This window comes from Pollicipes pollicipes, unplaced genomic scaffold, assembly GCF_011947565.3.
Source record: "Pollicipes pollicipes isolate AB1234 unplaced genomic scaffold, Ppol_2.1 Scaffold_7206;HRSCAF=8540_pilon_pilon_pilon, whole genome shotgun sequence".
NCBI lineage: Eukaryota > Metazoa > Arthropoda > Thecostraca > Pollicipedomorpha > Pollicipedidae > Pollicipes > Pollicipes pollicipes.
Window position 1 is genome coordinate 7,501 of NW_023597026.1, and position 22,419 is coordinate 29,919.

At 48.8% G+C, this 22,419-nt stretch overlaps 1 protein-coding gene across 1 annotated transcript in view; it reads right to left on the reverse strand.

Moving 5' to 3' along the window:
* Positions 1-10,701, reverse strand: part of LOC119109009 (patched domain-containing protein 3) — a gene marked incomplete at its 3' end in the record, with an annotated part of 18,129 nt that extends 7,428 nt beyond the window's left edge. Inside the window, exon 1 of the mRNA XM_037232555.1 lies at positions 10,666-10,701. The remainder of the gene's footprint in view (positions 1-10,665) is intronic.
* Between the last annotated feature and the right edge of the window lie 11,718 nt (positions 10,702-22,419).

Consider the following 22,419-nt stretch of genomic DNA (forward strand, 5'->3'; position numbering starts at 1 on the left):
GTGAACTAGTGACAATACTTGTCAACCTTGAATTTCGTTGCCGTGCAGCAAAGACAATGCTACAAAAACAGGCGTTTTAGTTCTGACGTCACCAGTTTCCCGGTAAGAAGCTTTGTATAGCGTTGGTGATAACACTCGCTTCCCAGTAAGGTAAGCAGCGTGTGTGGTGCATGCTTTAACTGTGTCGGTATATGCTCGATGTGGTATCAAACCTGTTGACGAGCGGGGGGAGGGGGGGGGGGGCGGGACTTTGGTATGGTTCTCACAACAAAAGGTTATTGACGGCATATCCATGGTCAGTTTCTGTTCAAGGTTTGTCAAAATTATGCCCGATGCTATTATCTTGAAATTTGGTGGCTTATGCTCACATTTTCTGGCGCGGTACTTTTTATGGGTGGAAACAGCCCATAAATGAGGCCTATAAAATAACTGTGCTCAATCTCAATTGCGTCTTTTTCTAATGGTGTGTTATAGTTGTTAACTATGTACGCGTGAAAATAGATAAATCCGTTCCACTGCACCCAGTTGTCAGGACACTATGGTGAGAAAATTTTGGTGTATCTATTATGACTTTCATTGCAATAATTTGCATGCAGCGTATGCCTTGATGTTTCCAACATAGCCTGTTGACGATTGTGACAGTGCGAACGAACACCTCGCGAGAAATGAGATGAACCGAAGGAATGCAGAACGTTGTGGGATAGCTCGTCTGGATCCATTTCATTTTTCCCACAGATTATATACTTACTGCGCGACTCTTGCTCATTGCAAAACTTCACAACTTAAGCACTCAGATTTGAAAGCCCCATCGCAGTGTTAAGAAATCCTGCGAACCAGATGTCGACACCCAAGCAGCTTGACGACGCAGCACAGAAACTCCTATGGATTACCGCCATTCCTTTGATGAGAACTGTGCGATGGATGATAAACTGTCGGGAAAAAAACATGTGAAACGTCATATGATTGGTAAAACCGAGTTGGGCCGCTCAGAGTTTTGAGAGCATTTATTTGAAGCACGCAGTAAAGCGGCATATGCAACTAGGTGGTTTGGCCCTATGTGCTGTTTAACATAATGACCCTGCCAGATTTGTTGCATTTTGTCCGCGTCCGTTAATGATTGTGTCCGTTAAAAGATTTGGGCGGATAAGCGGCGGGTGCATTTTAAGACGCATCAACTTCGCCGAAAATACTTAATTCCTAACTGAGCCTCTTTCTGCCATCGGGCTTGCTAAGGTAAAAAATGGAGGCCTAATAACGGATGAGCATTTACGAAAATCCTGCCATCTGGCGGGAACTAAGGTCATTGTGGGATTACAGCATCTGGAAGACAACTTATTGATCTCGGAACGTTCCTGAAGAACTCGGCATCATGGCAGAACGCACTCCGAAGACAGACTCTCAGCGGTTGTGCAACTAGAGGACTATCCCCTTCCTGTTAGGGGTAGTCCCTTGACTATCCCCTTGACTATCCCCTTCCTGTTAGGGTCTCACATACGACTTCACATGTCAAGGTGAAAAGCACAGGGTAAAGGTCAAATGTCAAATGTCAAAAGACAAATGTCAAAAGCAAATGTCAAAAGCAAATGTCAAAGCAAATGTCAAAAGACAAAAAAAACTCATTACCATGTCGGAGACTTTAAATGCTTCAGTCGATAAATTTAGGCTGAGAGAATCAGTTCCATGTTTTTTTTTAGCGGAAAGCTTGCATCCGCCTTCTTAGAGGTCACGATAATCACTGCCTCTTGATGTGGAATATGTCTGTTCTCGTAGCATATAACTCAGGCTTTTGGTTGACCTTTGATTGCGAGCCAAACATTTGTCCTTTTCCACGCAGGCACATCACAATAATTGTATATCAACGTTGTGTTTGATTCGCATTTTTTGAGCAAGAAAAACCTGAAGTCCGAAACGGGAGCCTTCATTCTATCAATATTTGACGTTTAAATACGCCAGGACTTACTGAATTGCCACCTGGCATATCGAAGATCGAATATGGTCGGACATCAGCTGCTGGTTCATTTAACGGACTTTTTCTGACGATATTTTTGAAAAAAATCAGTTCGGAAAAAGACAAAAAAGAGCAGCGATTGCTGAAAGTGCACTCGGCGAGTAACACTGATACCGATTACCGCCACAGTGATCCTGAAATGTTCATTCGCTTTTTCTTTCTTCAAAACCATCCTCTTCTGTCTCCGAGATCAGGTATGCCGATGACCGGCGCACCGAAATGCACCATTTACAGGACGCACATTCAGTCGTTTACCCTCGGCTCATTCAAGAGTCACATCAGTTCAATCTCACGGAATGAAATCGCGGGCGCGCGTACCCAGCGTGAACCCTTGGGCCAGGGAAAACACGAGCGAGGAAAATAGCGGTTTCGCATGTCGTGTCTTCGACACAAGAGGTCCTGTCATGCGACCGGGCTAGGCAGGCTGGCACGCAACAGGCACGCTTTCGCGGAATGACGTGTCGTACGGCATGAATGACGTCACGACGGCAGGCTAAGTCCCTCCACCTGGGACCCCAGTGACTTGCAAAAAAGTTACCGCTGTGGATCTCAGCCCCTCGTGGTTGGTGGTTCATTAATCCTTAGTGGAAATTTCCGGCAGTGAGCTTGTTCAGACTTGACCTACTTGGCCGTGAACGAAGACGATAGGGGCTGAAAAGGAGCACGTCAGAAACGTAACCAGACTTAAATTTTGTTTAACATACTGTCCGTACTTAGCCAACGTCGCTGATGTTCTATAGAAAATGAATATCAACTTCACACGTCTAACGTTGTTCAAAGTTAGTTCCAGACATAGGCATATCTTGGACGTATGAATTTTTGTTCAATGCGACACATGTGACATATTCTAAACATTATGGGATTCCATTACATCATCTGTCTTCACAGAATGCTCATAACTGTGCGAAATGTTTCAAACATTTAAAAAGACGAGGAAATGTTTGGTATTTTGGACAGTCCAAAAGCTATCACGTTCAGGTGAAAATGTTTCTCTAACTTTAAGAAACTGTACAGTAAGCGGGTGGCGTTAAGATGAATTAACCCATAATATTGACAATCAAAAACCTTTCCCAAAACCTTCAAACTCTTACATAATGTGCCTGCCAAAGACTTTCCCACAGACGCACATTATTGGTTCTTGAATTTTCTGTAAATTACGCACAACACGCTGCCTGTCTGCGCCCCAGCTTCTACGCAACAAGTTGTTGCACTGCACAGGTCGCCGCGAAGCTTTTGAAATTTCCTCGGCGATGCATCACCGGCTTCTTTGCACGCCTACGTGAGCAGCGTCAGATTGCAAGGCTTTCGGCTGTGTCTCTCAAGCAGCTCGGTGCAATGCTAACATAACCGCACGCAATGCCAATTGATATGTCCCGCCACGTGACATTGCGACTCGAGGGCTCTCATTCGGCGAGATATTTTGAAACGCCATCTGTCGAAACGGCAGTCTCGGCTGTAATGATCATGCCCCACAGAGGATGAAAGTACAGTGCAGACTTTTTCTATACGCAGTTTGTTTTAAGTTGAGCTGAGCGAGGACGGCTTCCGAAAAGTCACCCAAATGCGCGTACATGCGCATTATCCAAAGCACGGAAATATGGGTGCCGCCAGTGCGCCTGCTACGGTATCTCATTTGCAGCTCCCAACGTTAACACACCTCCGAGTTGGCAAAGGGTCTCCACCACGGACGTCGAGCCCACGGCTCGGCTGATTGGCGGCGGGCGAGCTCGCCGGCGACCGGGCCGGCTGCAGTGAGAGCTCGGGCGCTCAAGGACGCCGGCGGGTGTTGCGGCTGATCAGCGCTCACGGCGCCCGACACAGATCGTGGCCCCATTGCAGCACGGCGCCACGACCCGCCCTGCCCCTGCCCGCCCCACCCGATCCGGCCGGGCGCACACAAGCTGCCTGTGCGCTCTCCCGTCGCCTCCACGGGTAGACGGCGTGGGGAGCTAGGGTACTGCTTAGGGAGAAGGGGTGGGGGCACGTGCTCCCCTTATCAAATTTTGACCGGCATTAATACGAACGTGAATAAATGTTGATCATTAAAATGTCAGGACAGAAACGTAAATAAGCAGTTAACGATAAAGAAGTTCACTGAAGTTGAGTTCTTTGAAAACTTGCGAAGCTGTACACCATGCTAAGTTATGCACCACGCACAAAATTTTGCGCGCTTCTGGCACTAAACTTAATTATTCCATTAAAGCAAACTTAACTTGTGGCCCCTCACCGCCAAGTTTTCCATATGGCCTTGCCGTGGAGCCAAGCCTGGCGCTCGCGGTGCTCGCCAGCCAGGTCCATTTTCGGACGCCCAAGACACGCACCGTGCACTCAAGGCCACGAGACACCGCCGGCGGCTGGCTAGCGGGCTGATCTCAAATGCTGATGAGGCCCACGCTTCCTTTGCCATTGCAACAGGCCGCACCCCGGCGCGAGCAGGAGCTGTCGCGCCGCGCCCCATGATAAGGTCTTGTCGCGTGCAGGTCATGGAATCGAGCTGTTTACGTGAGTCCGTTGCGTTCCGACCAATTTCATGTACAGGTGGTAGCCATTCGCCCGCATTGCATGTAGGTAAGGACATGCAATGGGCTCCGGGATGGCTGGATCTGTTAGTCAACACCCGAATTAGATAACAAAATAGCTTCGCGAAACGACATATATAAGTAAAAAAATATAAAATAGCTTCGCAAACGAAAATAGCTTTGCGAGGACCAAAGCAAAACTGGCGAAGGACACGATGAGTTTTCCTTTGGTCTGAATGATCTTCATAGGTATATATATATATATATATATATATATATATATATATATATATATATATATATCATTAAGGGAGTTTTACAGCCTCGTAGCGTAACATGTGGCAATCACTGTTGACATAATCCACGCTGGGCATCTGGCATATCAGCAACACGGACAGCAGATCAGACCCCGTGTCATCAATGATATTGGGACACTGGATTGATGGACATGAAGTTCAGCTACACATGCTTTCCGCGGCTCGCCGGCACTTGGAACTTTGGAAGCAAGTTGTACGGAAATTGGTCCGTCTCAATTGGCTAGTAGCTTGCCAACTGACGTAACCCCGCAGGCATGAACCAGGCATAATGTAACCAGCAGGTTGAACAACTGAGTCTCACCCGCTTTACAATGAGGGACAACGGTCTATACAAACGCGCCGATTTGATATCTACAATAAAATACAAACATTCGTTTACTTCCACTCTATTCGAGCCCCGCTCACAATGACATCGTTCGCTGAGCAATGACGCAAATTCCAGGATGGCGGCGTGGATGTTCAACGGCCGTCCTTCTACATCTGGTCTCAATCATATCGCACGAATTATGCGGCGCTCTTAAACGTCAGTCATATCCCGAATCACGCGGGAATCAGAGCCTTGGCCACTCCTCTGCGGCCTAATTAGGCATTACTGCCGCATCCCTGCGTCTGCTTGGAGTCCAGGCAGGTAATCAATAATGTAATTAATGTGATTAATGGACAATTGATGGAATTTTCCCGCCGCGGTCGGCTGCCTCGTGGCTTTGAATAATGGCTGCAACACGCAGGCATTCACCAGCTGAGTACGATGCCCTGTGCTTAGCTTTGTTTTTGATATGCCGCTCGTCCATCGCATCTTCCCAAAAATAACAAAGACCGACGTGCAAGGTCGCGTGAGGTCACTCACAGACCTCAGCCTGTCTCTGCATCAGCTGATGGCTTCTGACCTCGGGTCGTGAGGTCATCCAGTGACGAGCGTTTGTCAATCAGACCGAAAAAGGACACTTCTGCCCCGTGAACTTGCGAAATCCAGTTGTGCCCGGCTCGCATTTTATGGCCCACGCAGTGATTTGGATGTATGCCAGAAGCTTTTCACCTCTGAAATGGTAAAAAATTGGAGTTTGTATGGAATTGTTATCTACGATTTACAAGCTAGCGCTACCAGCGAGGGTTTTTCATCTAGTTGCCGCCTCTTGCTCATTGTCTGCTTGATCATCAGCGGCCAACCATCAGGAGCGTGCAACTTATTTTTTCCAGCAGACATCTCAGCCGATATGTGAAATTCTACAAAATTGTATCTTATTTTGCAGCTAATAATACGGTGGACGTAAGACTATCTCCCAGTTGACAAGTTTAGTTGACTCGCAAAATGTCAGCGAGTATTGCCAGCTAAACCTCAGACCACGTCTTTTGTTTTCCAAGCTTCGGACTCATCTACCAACCCTTCCTAGCACTGTGTTGCGAGCCAGCTTACCGCTATTACCTGCTGGGAGTGGGTCAGGCCCGATCCTGTCCCGACTCCGTTAGCGTGTTTTTAACGTTGGTGTCGCAACCAAATGTGCAGGATCCAGCAGGGACGGATCCAGACCATATTTCGGGTGTAGGAAAACATTCGGACCGGACTACCTCCAGACAGCAGTCGCCGTCGGATGTAAGCCGCACATGGCTTTGGAACGAAACCGGGACACCAAAGCCTCGCCGAAATCGAACTCTCTCAGGGCTCGTCCCCGCGCGCTGAGCCGCCGAACGGCGCGCGCGAGCCGGCCTCCAAAGTGCCGCCATTGTGCAACGCACCGCCGGCGCAATGCAGGCAGCCTTGCAAGCCGCAGCATCCAGGGACAGGCGAGCAGAGATACTCGCAGCAATACCTGGGCAGAGGCGCACTCAGGGACGTGCGTGCAGGGGAGCACTCAGGGACGTGTGTGCAGAGGCGCACGCAGACGAAATCCAAGGGACGCTCACGGAATGTGCTGGGAGGGAGCGTGTGACGGAGAAGAAAGCTAGGGTGTCCGAATCCGTTGCGAATAAGCTGTCCATTTGAACTATCTTTGGCATGCAGCCTCACCACCAATCAACTTAAATCAGCACAGGGAGCGTTTAGGCTTAAGCAATGGTTATGGCACGTAGGCTCTACATCATATGCATGAGCACGCCAGAATATCAGCGGGGCATGGATCGGAGGGTAGGAGTAACCAACTGTTGACCGCAGGTTGCTGTGGTGCGGAGAGAGAGAGGTCCTCAGCCTGCCTCAAAACGTCAGGTGACTTGTTTCAAATGTATTTCAATTGCAATTATATGTCTGTTTAGTATGATGCTAATGCGTTGAAGTGTAAACAATACTGACCAACGTTCTTAAAATTTCACAAATAAGGTTTACCGGGACTGGTTGTTTCATGTTTTAATTGGCATTTTTGTACACTTGTTTTTCATAACACTGAACCGCTTTCTGTTTCATTGGTTAGGGCAAACATTTTGCGTCGAAGGGAAAAAAATAGCACCATGACCTTTACAGCAGTCAGCATTTGCTTACAGCTTTACAGCAAAAGTTGGCAAGCATGCTAGACGAGTAGCCGCGTACTGTTTGGAAAGCGATTTTCCATATATGTTCAGCGTTCCTCTTCATGACGTGTTTGTCGGAAATATAATGTCAAAGTACATCAACAATCCTACATGATCTAGAAAGCTTGCTGAAAGTTATCTGAAAAAATACAGATGAGACAGTAGTATTAGCCTTATTCCTCGGAGAAACCAGGAGAATAGAGGTACACTTGGGTTGGTGTTTCGGCAACATCCATTTATCGAAACAATAGCACAAGCGAATTCGTGAGGACGAGCAACTTTAATTCACTTCTGCTATTGCTCCGATAAGGGCATGCTACCGAAATATCAACCCAACTATATGTCCATTCTCCTGGTTTTTCTCCGAGGAATAAGGCTAATACCACCATCTTATCTATGTGAATAATTTGCCTTGCTAATGCACTGAGCAACTTACGCTGTATCGAAAAAATATATCTGCATTTGGTTGACCGCGGATCCATACATCATTCATGTTGTCGCGCCGGGCCTATATTTTCGTTTGCTGCTATGATCATGTGCCTATCGTTGTGAACGTTTCGGTTCTTCAAGTTGCGACAAGCATTGAACAATATTTGCTTCAAGTACACGAGAGTGATAAGGTAAGGCGTCAGTAAACAAAACCGTAAAAACGTGACCTGATCAAGGTCACTAGATTAAAGATTAAAAACAGTTTTCGCGGAGCAAAGTGTGTTCCGCCGGGACATCTGAAGCGTTGGCAGCTAGCCGTCTTCGAATGCTGAACATTTTTAAGGTTCGACGCGTTGCGTTCATACTCGAAAGTGTTTCAAGTTTTACGAAGTGTTTCAAGCTTTTTGGCTTGACGCCATCCAGTATGGGCCGCGTGGCTCGTAAATGGCTCAACAGCGCTGTCTTGGCGCCTTTATAAAACGTTTTGTGCGATTAGAGTAACTGTGATTTACTTCTCCAGCTCTTCGCCATCAAAAACGACATAACACGATCGAGACCACATGCCCCGCAAGCCTTACCAACCGACCAGAATTGATGTGACCAGCAGGATTTGATGAACCGACGATGAATCCGATGAAACCAACGATAGAACCGACGGTGGGATCTGTCGGCTCTACTTTTTTCTCCTTGTCTTCACGCTTTTGACCGAGTGACATCCTTGCAACCGCTTGTCATACGACCCCATCCCGGGCCCCCTTTTGGCGTCTCCGGCTGTGCGGGGAAGGTCAGACTGTCTCGTCAGCGTCACAGCCGTCCCTGCTGCTGGGACGTCAGTGTGCTGACGAGGTCGCCAGGGACGTTGGTCGACCCGTCACCTCAACGATGCGAAGCTTAGCCCCACCCTCCCAGGCAACCAGTTTGGCTGCAAGTAGCAGGCGACGTTGTTCACTTTCGCGGCGTCGCCGGATGGGCTGCGGAGACAAGGTCAGCTGGCGGATTTGAGCGACGGCAGAGCCGGAGCGACTGCGATCCCGTTCATCCCTTCGGCTACCTGAGACAGCGGAGGCAAAACGGTCGTGATCCTGCTCATCCCCTTCGTCTACCAGCGACAGCGGAGGCAAAGCAATCGCGATCCCGCTCATCCCCTTCGTTACCAGCGGCAGCGGAGGCGAAGCAATCGCGATCCCGTTCATCCCCTTCGTCTACCAGCGACAGCGGAGGCAAAGTGATCGCGATCCCGTTCATCCCCTTCGTCTACCAGCGACAGCGGAGGCAAAGCGATCGTGATCCTGCTCATTTCCTTCCCCACCAGCGACAGCACCGACGCAGCGATCGTGATCCTGTTCATCTCCTTCCCACGGGCCGGGCCGGTCTGGCCCTCAGGAAGCACATTTGACAGTCGCCCTTAGACACCTGACAGCAGCTCTGAGATCGTCCAGCGGTCCTACGATCCCAAGCGGCAGTGTTACCAAGGCCTGGTATGAACTATGGCTCTGGCTATGGCTTGTACTATGTAATATGTGCTATGTATGTACTATGTACTATGTGCTATGTTTTGTACTATGTACTATGTACTATGTGCTATATTTGTACTATGTACTATGTACTTACATGGCTTGAACTATGGCTATGGCTTGGTAGCTTCAGGCATGGCATGGTATGGTATGGTATGATATCAGGCATGGTATGAATAGAGGTGCACGCTTATGGAAGCTATACGGACGTGATTATACGTATTTGTTTACTGTTGGTCACATCTTATATGTAATCGTACCAACAGGAAGCGAAGACGTGAGGATCTGTGCGCCCCAGCTGACTGAAATTGTTAATATATTGCGTAGCGCAGGATGAGACGATCGTAAGTATTGCATACAACCTTAAATCAAGATCACCCGAACGGCAAAGATATGTGCCCCCCGGCATTTGAGAAAAGCAGGCACCATAAGCTAGCGCTTCAAGTGATAACGTACGATAAACGTAAAGCGTCTGAATGGCTTACCATCAGACGAAATCCCATCTAGCTCTGTCAAATAATCAAGTTGCTAAATATTATAATAGCTGATTTGTAGAGCCAAATCCTCACAACATCGCACGAGTTTATCCCTCCGTAATCCTGGGATTGAAATCAAAACCGCACTTTTACTTTCGCTCGGTTTTAGTGCAAAGGTCGGTTAGATTCGAGCTGCAATCCAAGCGGAAACGGACACAACATGAATTTAGCAGCATGTGACCCAAATGCCGTCGAGGCCGGCAAACCAGTCTGAAAGTGGTCGTAATGTTCCAAAGTCTTTGCCATAAAAAGTAGAGGTTAAATGCAGAGGACCTCTGACATCGGACTTATGGCAACAGCAAGCAAGAAGTGCGCTACTTCAGGGGGCGACTAATATGGAGTAGAAATCTCATGCCGACGAAGCGAACGGTGAACCGACGATGAATCCGATGAATCCGATGAATCCGATGATAGAACAGACGGTGAGATCTGTCGGTTCTAGGTTTCTCGCAGATCCAAATTCACTAACGGCCAGTGAATAGCGATGTCTTTAGCTCACACAGCCAGCACAAAATGTTGGTGGTCATTAAAACAGCGAGTCGCTGAGCTCATGCAGGTAAAATGTGAGATCAATCTTGCTGTGTTTGGCACCGAAACAACTATCAACATACAATTGAGTGACAATGAACAGAACAACGGATTTAACAGAATACAGTGCAAACATCACTGAAGTCGGCAAGCCGGGTTTCTAACACGCACAAGCGCAATGATTACGTCCGGCTCACAGTTGAGGACGGTACCGGCGTCTTGGTCGCGCGCTAACGTTCTCCGGCAGCGAAACATCCGAGCCGTCGTGTAGCGGCACCGGCGCGGGAAGCGAACGAGATCAGGCCCGTCACCCACCTGTGGGGCCGGTCTCGGAGCTGGCCGGCCTCGTGATACACCTCTGGATCAGGTCTGAGCGATCCAGCCGGCACGGGCGGCCCACCTGGCCACCTTCACCGCCGGTGAGGGGGGCGCCACCGGCGGGCCGGGCGCGCCTCCGTCGGCGACCCGCGCGGGCCCCCTGATCGCCGCCGCCGCAGGGTGCTGGTGTCCGCCACTCCGACTGCGCACTTCCTCAGCAGCCACAGAACGACCCGTCCGTCGGCTTTCGTTGTGAGAGATTCCCTTGCAAAAACGCATCCTTGCATTTAGTTCGTAGAGGACAAGTATTCCCGCGCCATCCGTGACCGTCTACGGTCGGTTCGCTTTCAGTGAATGGTCTTTTTGAGGGCAGAGCCGCCCAATGAACTACAGACGGGGCCGCCCAATGGACTACAGACAGAGCCGCCCAATGGACTTCAGACAGAGCCGCCCAATGGACTACAGACAGAGTCGCCCAATGAACTACACCACCACTAGATTCTGGGGCCGGCCTCCCCAAAGACTTATAGCTCAAGCTCCGTTCGCTGAGGTGGCGTCACAGATACACGCCAATAAAGAACGCCTTTAATTCCACACATGGGCACAAAAAGAATCCGCTTGTTCAGCTCCGTGGAGACATATAGCGCGCAGGAATTGCGCACTTCGATATTATTCAAATCGCAGTCGTTAGCAAGTGATCTATGGCTAAAGACATCAATATCGGTCGCGCTTTTCAGATGAGATCGGGACCTTCCTATTTGCCGGGCTTACAGGACCGTCAACAGGGCATCGAGCGCTGCTACACGCTGCTACACGCTGTTATATCAGCATCCATCAGCAACTTACTTTTAAACCAGCACACTTACTTAGCCTCTGGGCCAAATAGGGAACGGGTTTGGACTGTGACGTAGATAAGTAGTGGGCTTACAACGGAGTAAGAAGTGGGCTTCCATTGGCCAGTGAAGAACGGGCCTCAGGGTGTTCCGGGTGAAGCGAGGAGGACAATAGGAAGGCAGTCACCTACCACTTTAAAGGCAGCCACGCCGAAAGCGCTACTGCGCAGGTAAATGACCTAGGCGAACTTGACGCAAAAACGCTCCACCTGGCCACGGAGGAGTTAACAGGCGACGCTACCCGCCGCTGCGTCGGCTACCCAGCACTTCAGCCCGTTTGCATTGGTCGCTCAGTCGTGATGAAGAACAAAGCGGCGACCACACCGTTAAGTAATCCTTACAAGCGGGCATCAGTCAGTCATACGCACGAGAGTTGAAGGTCGTTCGAGAACCCACCTGGAACGACGTGAGGGCTGATAACGGTGCGAAGTCAGTCAAGGCTCTGGCTGTCTCGGGCAGTAGGTCGCGGCCGTATCGAGGGACGCCCTCCTCGTTGAGCTTGTGCTGCTTCCAAACTTAGTTGCAAATGCAGGGAGGCCCCTATTCATCTCCTGGCTCCATTCGAGCAGGGCCCGTGCAGTGGACGAAACGTCACAGGCGTGACCAATCACGAACACGAAGTTGGCACTGCAGGTGCCCTGCAAGGTCAGCACCGTAATTCGTCGAGAGAGTAAGAAACCAGCTAATAATATGCAAGGCACGCCACAACGTGGCGAGCAGTCCTTCTTAATAGCAGACACCATGCTAACTTACTGTCCACCAAACATTGCCTCATCCAAAGCACGTAGCGGTACAGCAGCCAGCAGCGCAACACAAAGGTGCAAGGCTGATAGTCGAGTCAGTACCAACGAACATTTGGATATTGGAACATTGGAACATAACTTGTGGCATATGGACACTATATGCCATGTACTTTTCATGTAGGAGTACTTAAGGCAGATGGGCTGAAACTTCAAAGGGCCTACACAGGGCAAGGCTTGAGATTTCCAAAGCCTCTGGGTGGTCTGATTCGGCGACCCGTACCCGGGTTGCATTAAACGTTCCGATGCATTAAACGTCTGGTGCTTCTAGGCCATGTCAAAAGCCCATTGACCATTTCAGACCGAAATTTGTCTTGAAACTTGTCTTTGCACCGTTCCCGCGGTTAGCTGGGACTTCCGCAGCCATCCCGGAGGTTTCTCTGCCGTTTAGCTGGGACGGCGTGTGCACCATCACGCGGGGTCAGCATAAGCTCCAACACCATCGCGCGGGGTCAGCATAAGCTCCAACACCATCGCACGGGGTCAGCGTAAGCTCCATCACCATCGCGCGGGGTCAGCGAAAGCTCCAGCACCATCGCGCAGGGTCAGCGTAAGCTCCAGCACTATCGCGCAGGGTCAGCATAAGATCCAGCACCATCACGCAGGGTCAGCGTAAGCTCCAGCACCATCGCGCAGGGTCAGCGTAAGATCCATCACTATCGCGCAGGATCAGCATAAGATCCAGCACCATCACGCAGGGTCAGCGTAAGCTCCAGCACCATCGCGCGGGGTCAGCATAAGCTCCAGCACCATCGCGCGGGGTCAGCGTAAGCTCCAGCACCATCGCGCGGGGTCAGCGTAAGCTCCAGCACCATCGCGCGGGGTCAGCGTAAGCTCCAGCACCATCGCGCGGGGTCAGCGTAAGCTCCAGCACCATCGCGCAGGGTCAGGGTAGGCCCCAGGTCGCTTCGTGCGTTTTAGAATGTCTCAACGGACGCTGGCGGACGTCTGCACGGTCAGACGAACTCGGTCCGGGGGACCTGCTGACCGACTCATGAGCGCTCGCGCCCCCCCCCCCCCCCCCCTCCCCCCTCCGCGCGGTGTCAGTGATGGCCAGGTGCCCTCAAAGCTGCTAGTTTGCCCTGACTGGAACCGCGTCCCTTCGCTCCCTTCCACCATTGACCTTTGCGTAAAACATCCCTAATCCCATCCCTAATACCATCCCTGCTCCCATCCTTGATCCCATCCCCAATCCCGTCCCTGATCTCGGCGGGAAGCATTATCCGCTAAAACTGCGCCAACTTGCCTAACGACATGCTAAAAGGCATGGTGAGCGCAGCACTTGCCCGCAAGTCAGGCGCTGCATTAATATTACAAGCAACACATAACTAAAAGAGTGTTCCATTAGTCAACAAGTATACACAATGTTTTGATGCTCACTGACAAATGGAAAAAATGCATATAGGTGTTTGTGAATTTCACTGGAACTGACCCGATTACAGTACAGAAGTACGCTAAGCGAGCCTTTCTGGATCAGTGAGAACACGCTAAGCTCCAGCGGCGCATCTCATCCCAGCCGGCAATATCAAAAGAAGCTAACATCTGCGCAACCAGTGGGTGCGGCTTCATGCGGTTTTCAGCAACAAGTGAAACCGCTCAAAAGTTGCACCCACCTCTGTTAAAATGCAAGGTGGTTAGCATGTGGCCTTCACTGCTGAGCTAGGCAGCCTCAACATCCGACGTGCACTTTTTGCCCCGGATACGAATAACCGGTTTATCGACCCCACCTGCAGACAGTTCGAAGGATTGTCGGAGGATAGAAATTGGGTTGCACAAGTGCCAGTATTATGTACAGCCGGTGACGCGTGCCCGAGGACAAGTCTGAGATCTGCCCGATTTAACAAGTTTTTCAAGATTAATGGAAGATTGATATCAGATAGCAGCAACCAGAGCGGGTCTTGAAACCAGATGCGCGGAGCAGGCGAACACAGATCACAGGCAGACAGACCTGTAGATCTGTCCGCAGATCACCAATAATTCTCGCATCATCTGACATAACGTCACGCCGGTTATCTGGGACCGACACATGGCCGACAGGGCTTGGAAGTAAATCGTAAGGTTTATTTAGTTTAACGCCACCAGTCGAACGACAGGGATCAGAAAGCGAGCCTGTATCAAACAACGTGTGACCCATATGTATGCTTTATCATAAAATGTGCGCAGTTCTGTTCGCTAGTCTTTTAGTTGAAGCCATACTGGCAAGTACGTGCGTTTCTTCATTTTCTTCTAGCCTTTAGGAAAAAGGAGTTTTACTTACAAACATGCGTGTTCCATGCGTGTACTTCACCGAAGGAATCAATCAAGTGGCGTCTAGTCGGGGAAGAAAGTAGGACAAAACGATACAACCTCAGCAGAAAAGGAATGAAGTCAGCAGGACTGTGTAGCTATCAGAACAAGAATGGGTCTTTCAGTGGCAGTCGATGCCTATGAATACCCGTCATCTTGTCTGTTGGTGGACTTCCAACACTTCCACAGTTTGTGGCTTCAGTTTCGGGGCAATTGATTTATTTAAGACGCATATTCATTCTGTTTGAAGAATTGAACATGATTGACAGCCGAGCATTTGCATTGGCTCTTGTGACGTTCTTGATAGCTGTCCTCAGCAGCGGAGTTTCGTTTTTTCGTTGCTTTCCGATGTAATCGATATTTTTGGTTACGCCGAGCACAACAGCTGTTTGCAGCGTATTTTGTTTTTGCCAAATGCTCGAATACAGGTAAAGTCAACTCGCCTAAAGGTGATCGAAATAAAACGGAGTTGGTAGCTATATTTTCCACAGTAAAGTTGTTCGCAAAAAGCGTTTTGCCTAAAACATCAGTTAAGTGAGATCCTACAGCGGACACCACAACATACAACTTTAGGCGGATACCGAATCTAGCGCATATTTACGAGCATACGTCGCTGATTTTTTACAAACGCAACTTTATAACTTCTCTGCCTCTGTAGAAGAGGCAGAGAAAGTTAGCTTGCACGGATCCAAGGTCATGGTTCATAAGTGGATATTTGATATCGCGGCACGATTCAGGCTAAGGGCTGTCAAATTTCATGTTTGCCGGTCTCAGGATGCGTCAGGACATGTCACGCGTTTGCTAATGCGCCATACGAGACACTTACTCCGTCACAGACCATTCACGAAGCCAAAGGCCGTTTGACCTCTGAGTCAACCCTGAAGATCATCGCTTCAAATTACAGTGAAATGACAGGGTTGTTCCCAGACCCAGTTGTTCCAAACGCCGACCAAAACTAGTGTCCTGGGCACCGACGCGTAGCTTACCAGCCCGGGCCGAAGAACGGCACCACTGGCACACACCGCGAGGCTGTGGTCGACGTTTGGAGCGCCAGCAGGTGCCACGCGGGCCCACCCTCGGCGTCAAGCGCGTCACCCCGGCGCTTCTCCGCATAATCGTTAAGTCTTGGACTGAAGTTCTGAAGGCGTCGAATGGAAAACATTGATCGAAGTTGATACTGTCCAGATTCTCAAAAAGTCTGGTCAAAACCGGACGGGACGTTAAAGTCGTGCGTGGGGATGCAATCATTTGAACAGGCGTGGCGGATGTCTGCCGCTGGGTAAGTGTTAAGCGCGTCTCCCGCTGAGACCAACTAGGCCTTGAGCTGGATCAGCCAGCTTAGCCGCCACGATGTGAGCCAGCCTTTTTATGACGCCATACCCATATATCCAGACCTGCGACGTCAGACCTGGCCATGGGTAAGAAGTATGTTACCAAAACCGAATCTTTACACTAAAGCGCAGCTCATCGTTTCAGCCGACCTTCGTCAGGACAGCCTGATTTGTCAACCTTGAAGTCAAAGAAGAGATTAGATGGCTGCAAACGTCATAGCGTGTAATCTAATTGGCACCGAGCCAAAACTTGTTTGGGTAATGGAAACCGGGGTAAGGGCGACATTTTATGCATTTTAGGAGAGAGGGCGAGCTCCCCCCGTGCTGACTTTGGGGGGGAGCTAGGCCCAAACCCCTCACCTAATGCTTCTCTGCCCCCCCCCCTCCGAATGAACATGGAAAAATGAATACTAGACCAAGAAAATGCAGAAAATCTCCTCAAAATACTGGTACGTTAGGTACGTGAAAAACAGCACAACTGGTATCATATTCATTTGGAAGCACGTGGTATTCTGTAGGGACCTTATATGCTCTTGTCAGTCCAGCTCTTTTGCATGTTCAGCCAGTCTGCACATGCCGACGACTTTTTCACGATATTCCACCTGGATAGCGACACAAACACGTATTGCAATATGTACTGCAACCTTTGGCAACTTTTAAGCACAAGGTGGCTTGTTTTGGCGCATAAGGGTGGCACAATTACTTACCACGAACAGCACACTTTGAGAACATTGCACGAACAGCTCCAGCATTCCATTCACGCAAGCTCTCACGTACTGCCACCCAATACGCGGTGCTGTGCCAAGTGCTGTCCCAACCGACCAGCCGGTCCGTCTGGTCGGCGGTTTCGTTCCACGCGAGCCGGGGGATGGTTCCGCGAGGGTGGAACGACGCGCCTTTGTCGCCCGTGGCTTGCGCGTGACTTGCGCGTCATGACGCTCGAAGCGCCGACGGTCAGCTGCCAATTATGACGTCATCACCAATGGCATCGTTGCATTTTCATTACGCTTTACACGTTGCGATTTCAAAGCGATTATGGTGCCGCGAGCCTGTCGTTAGTAATGGACGTTTACCATTTCGCTGACGTATTTCGATGACTGTTCAATTCCTTCCTTATGTCGCATGATGTTTTATCGATGCAAAATAAAGGTATACTTGCAGATGATGATATCGCAAACCTGTCGTTAGTAACAGTCGCTTGCCATTTCGCTGGTGTGTTCCGATGGCTGTTAAATTCCTTTCCTTTGTCGCAGGATGCCTTATCAATAAAAATTGAACATATACTTGCAGGAAGGCAGGGAATAGATTGGTGTCTGTCATTTGTCCGTGCTTCGGGCAAACCGTAGCGAACATGGCGGACGAATAGATGGTCAAGACATTTAAGGTTAGATTCAATTGAATAATCTAAGTAGCGCTTCATGCACAGGAAAAATAAGCCAGGTAGATTCCTGTGCATAATAATTTATGAAAATGTATCTTAGGCGCCTTCGTGAATTTGTAGCAGCGCAAAAACGCTGAAAATGGTGCAAGCGCTTGTCTTTGTAAGTTTTGACAATAGCTACCAAAATGGATAGATAATAAATGCAGTTTATAAAGTGGTGAACGTTTTTCACATGGCGCATACAAAGATCCATGCAAGAGAAGTGTAAAGAGATGCTATAGTTTACTCGTTTTCTCATAACTGACACCAGAAAAAGAGAAAGGCGCACTTTCCCCACAAGTGCGAATTATAAAAGGCAGAAGGCAAAACAGACTGGCGGGCACAACCAATGGACGCGCTATGTAAAAAATGCTATTGGTCATAGACCGACCGATATACTAGATTTTCTTAGCTTTAGAATTTAGTCTCCTTTCTTGAGGCACACAGCTTCTCATGACGAGATCAATATCTCAAGCTACAGATCATATTTTTCCGTCTGCCAGCGAGAAATTCTTCATATTTCACAAATCAAGGGCATACTGGCCGCTAAGTTGGCTTGTGGTACATAACAAAACACGGCCCATTTTAAGAGCACATCCTTGCGGAGGCCAGGGGATATGGGCCAGCCGAATTCTGGGCAACGTAAAAACAAAATATGCATATTTCGCCCATTCTTTTGTCACGCCAACGGGTTCATGCAGCCTTCATTTTTCAGTTTTTTTGTTTTGTTTTGGACGGCTGAATAGGGTGGACTACAAAATGTAGGTGCAAAAATCTTTGTACTGTCCCCCTGTTGAAATGAGGTTGCCATATAACATTGTTGTCATAAAGGTTGCCATATAATATATTATCTACAAAAATTTTAATCTGTCTGTACGCCTGTCTACCTGCTTATCATCTTTTGCTCGTTGGCCTGTGAGGAAATCAGGCAGAGGAGATCCTCTGAAATATTTACACCGTGCATGCACGAGTACGAACGCGAGTAATATACTGATATGCTGACGTCCTAATTTAAAGTCTGGAATATCGAAGACTAAAAAGGCTATCCAGACCAGAAGACTAAGACTACCAAAGACACAAGGTGGAAAGGGAACCTTGTGAGCTATGTATAGGTGCATATATGTGTCTATGTGAGCTCATTTGTGTCGAACTTTAAGGCCCATAGGTTTGGCCATTTCGGTCAAATAATGTCAACCAAGGTCAAACTCCAGGTTGTGTCCGAAATATACTCCATCCCATAAGACCCCGCGCAACCAGCTTTCATCTAGATATCCTTTCTAAGCAAAAGGCCACTAGTGGAAAATGTTACTCTCACACAGCTAGCTCCACACAGCTAGAAACCTTCGAACTTTTTTGATGTTTGGATTTAAAACCAGCGTGAAGAACTAGGCCATGCGGTATTTTCCTCAAAGCAAAACGCTGATTGGGATCATTTTAGATCAGTGACCTACCTTGACCTTCACGAAGTCAAAATAAGTTCTGTTGGCGTTCCTTCGACCAAAAAATTCGAAATGAGCGCCAAAAACTACCGCATGAGAAAAGTATGATTTTGGCCAGCTGTAGGCCAGCGACCTGAAGAGGTATATTTAGTTTTTGAATGACAAAGTATCGGCTACTTAGTAGCATACAACTAACAAGGTGCTAGCATACAACTAGCTTGGTGCGGATTCACCGCAACGTCCGGAAGTTAGTCTGGAAAACCTTAGGGTAACGGTAAAATTGATCCCCAACCAGGCGCGTATTGATCGTAAACTTATGTGAAACTGCGTGAGGCAGGTTTACCGACAGTCAAGCCGTCGTAAGTGTATTTTTCACCTAAAAAGACAAGTCTTCAGATCCTGATTGTTTCGGCATTATAAGGACAGTTCACAAGATGACATAAGATAACATCACAAGATGTTATCAAGTTCATCAACATGTTATCATCAACAAGTTCATAAGATAACGTCATAAAGACAGAGTTCTTATGTTGTGCAATCGACCTGCGACATACCAGGAGGTGCTAGTTAAACGACACATGGTGCAAACATATTATTATATATTTGTAGGACCCGTCACGACTGCATGACATGTAGCATACGCAGTTCTTCGTGTGTTTTATAGGTGTTATTGATCTGACTTTGGTAAGTATTCTCTGGAGCGTGAAGCTGCTCCTGAAGACTTCCCTGATGTCGTAGCGTCCACAGGTTCTTACAATCGCTTCTGACAAACCCTTGCTGTATCGCAGTGATACCGCTGCTGTTCCTTTCTCGTTTTGCCCGTCCCTGCGGAACATTTCGGTCTCGTTTCCTCTCCTTAGTTGAGTCATCATCACTAACGTCAATTGCGCGATGCTGCAGGCATCTTACGATGCCTTTCCTGACCGTGCGCGGGTGGTGTGACTGGAAATTTAGGTAGTGACCGACTGTATTGGCTTCCGGCGCACCGAGGTTCCGAACCTGTTGTTGGTTCTCTCGACTTCTACGTCTAGGAAGGTAGTCTGTTATCGCGCCCACGTTCCACAGTGAAATGGATGGATGACCGCCAGCTGTTGATGCTGTCCAGGAATGTCGTCACGTCTTGCCGGTGTTGCCAGAGTTGGAAGGTGTCGTCGACGCATCGCAGCCATTCTGAAATGGTTGCAATTTTTTGGTGCAGGTTCCAACGCCATGGCTTCGAGTGTTCAATGTAATTTTAGCTGTCACCGCTGATAGAAGTGATCCTTTGGTCATTCCCTTAGATTTCTGAAAGCGTTGTTCATTTAGCTGGAAGCCAAGTTTGCGATAAAATCCCCGAATATCCAGCAGATGAATGACACCAAGTTACAACACCCGCCGAGAGACTGTCCTTCCCGGTCAGCACAAGTGGGAGAAAACTGGACTCGCAGTCAGTGACGGTGGCCGAAGTTGTGCATAACTGGCCGAGACGACGTGCACATACTAACGCACCAGACGTGGACGATAGTCCGAAGACAGATGGACGTGGACGATAGTCCGAAGACAGGTGGACGTGGACGATAGTCCGAAGACAGGCGGACGTGGACGATAGTCCGAAGACAGATGGACGTGGATGCTAGTCCGAGTCATGCTCCAACTGTGATACTAATACCTCGCCTCAATCCTTCCGTAAAACGATAACCTCCCTTCCCTCCGTATGTGAAGGCAAAATGTCGATTCACCATTTCAGGTGCAGTACTCACCGTCGGCAGGGATGTTTCTCGTTGATCTGATCGCTCCGAAACTATCCTTAATATCCTTAATAATTCTGACAATGTGCGCCAAGAGATCCGACTGCTCGAAGAACAAGTGTACGCATACACGCGCTCATTCAAATACCTCATTCATGCTAAAGGTCCATGCGCAGTCTAAACATAGGCTAAACAGCCCGTAAAACCAACGGCCTGCCCATGCCTTGCAGAGACATTTCAGGGGTCATGCTGACGGTCTCACCTCGAGACCAGCCGAGGGGGGGGGGGAGCGGTCACCAGGTGGCTGTCAGGCGGTCAGGAGCGCACAGAGGGATGGTCCTCAGCAGGAGCCTGCACTCTAGTAATGAAACAAACGTCGATCCAACTTCATGATAAAGACTTCAAAGGTGACCTTCGTCCAATCAACTCTTAACACGTGAGTAACGTCTTCAATGAGCTTGTCCCGCAAACGTCACCTGAATAAGGCACCGGAAGATAGGCGAATGTGGACAGGGGGAGAAACAAGCTTGACAGCCAGTTTTTGCTCTACCTGCAGTGCACCGGCGCCAGGGCCGATGCCGATGTTAACGATAGTGTTCAAGTTGACAAACGTCGCAAAAAGGCCTCTGTGTGATTCCTATGCCTGCGTATCCCACATTGCAAGAAAACCGCAGCGAGATTCCAATCTGTTATTACCGAACAAACAGATGCCGGCCGGAGGACTCTCAGTGGCAACTGTGACGACTTATGGAGATTGTTGGGCCATTTTCCTGCGTAACCGCTGCCGATCCAGTGCACTGACAAAGCTGCCGGAGACCCTCGTAGGGCAGCCACATAGAAGCCATTGGTAATATGTCGGTGGATGCATCAAGCATTCGCCGTACCCGCGTTTTGGAGATATATAGTCAAACGTCCCTGAAGGGTGCTTGCCCCCTGTCGCCTGTTTGCTGGAGAGAGACTAAAAACTGGTCGGGGCACCTCTGTTATTGGTTAGACTTGCCCTAGCTGGGAGACGCGTCCACCGCTTGTCCCTCCTTCATGCTTCAACCCGCCTCCTTGCGACGCCACGGTTCTCCGGGAAAGCTACGTGCGCTAAGGCTACTATGGTTCCATTGAGTGAGCTTACGTGCCCCCCCCCCTCTCCTCCTCTGGATCCGCCGCTGATCTGAGCTAAGTCTCAGCAGAAGACCGGCAGCCTGTAAGTGCATGCAGTCTGCTCCACCATCGTCCGATCTCCTACATGTTATTGGTATTTCATCTGATTAGTACTTGGTCATATATATATATATATATATATATATATATATGTATATGTGTGTGTATATATATATATATATATATATATATATATATTTATTTCAACCTAAAATGGAACTAACACATTGATCACCTATCTTTAGTTACTAGCTGTAATATTGGCGTTATGAAGCGATGCAAGTTCTTCTTGAATACACGGTCTTTGCTTCTACTTTACAACTTCTTTGTTTTGCCACACATAAATTATTGCTGCCTTGTGTATGGTCTTACATTCCCAGCCCACGCGAACAAAATTTGCCTTCCGCAAAAGCGTGAAATTAGAAATGCTGGTAATCAGCGCGGAGGCGCACTGCGATCATATTTCAAAAACAGACTAAAATCGCTTTAAGTTAAGGAAATTGCAATGCGACAGTTTATCTCGTTAATGCATAGAAAATTTACTTCGAACCTGACCCTGAAAATGAACGCCCTGTTTACGCTAGCAGATATCCCAAGAGTAACCACTAGGAACAGACACTACTTTAATGAATGATTCACCCCAAAATTCTACCGTTGTCATGTTGTAACGTGGATCGGCCCTCGTCTCTAATGCTCTATT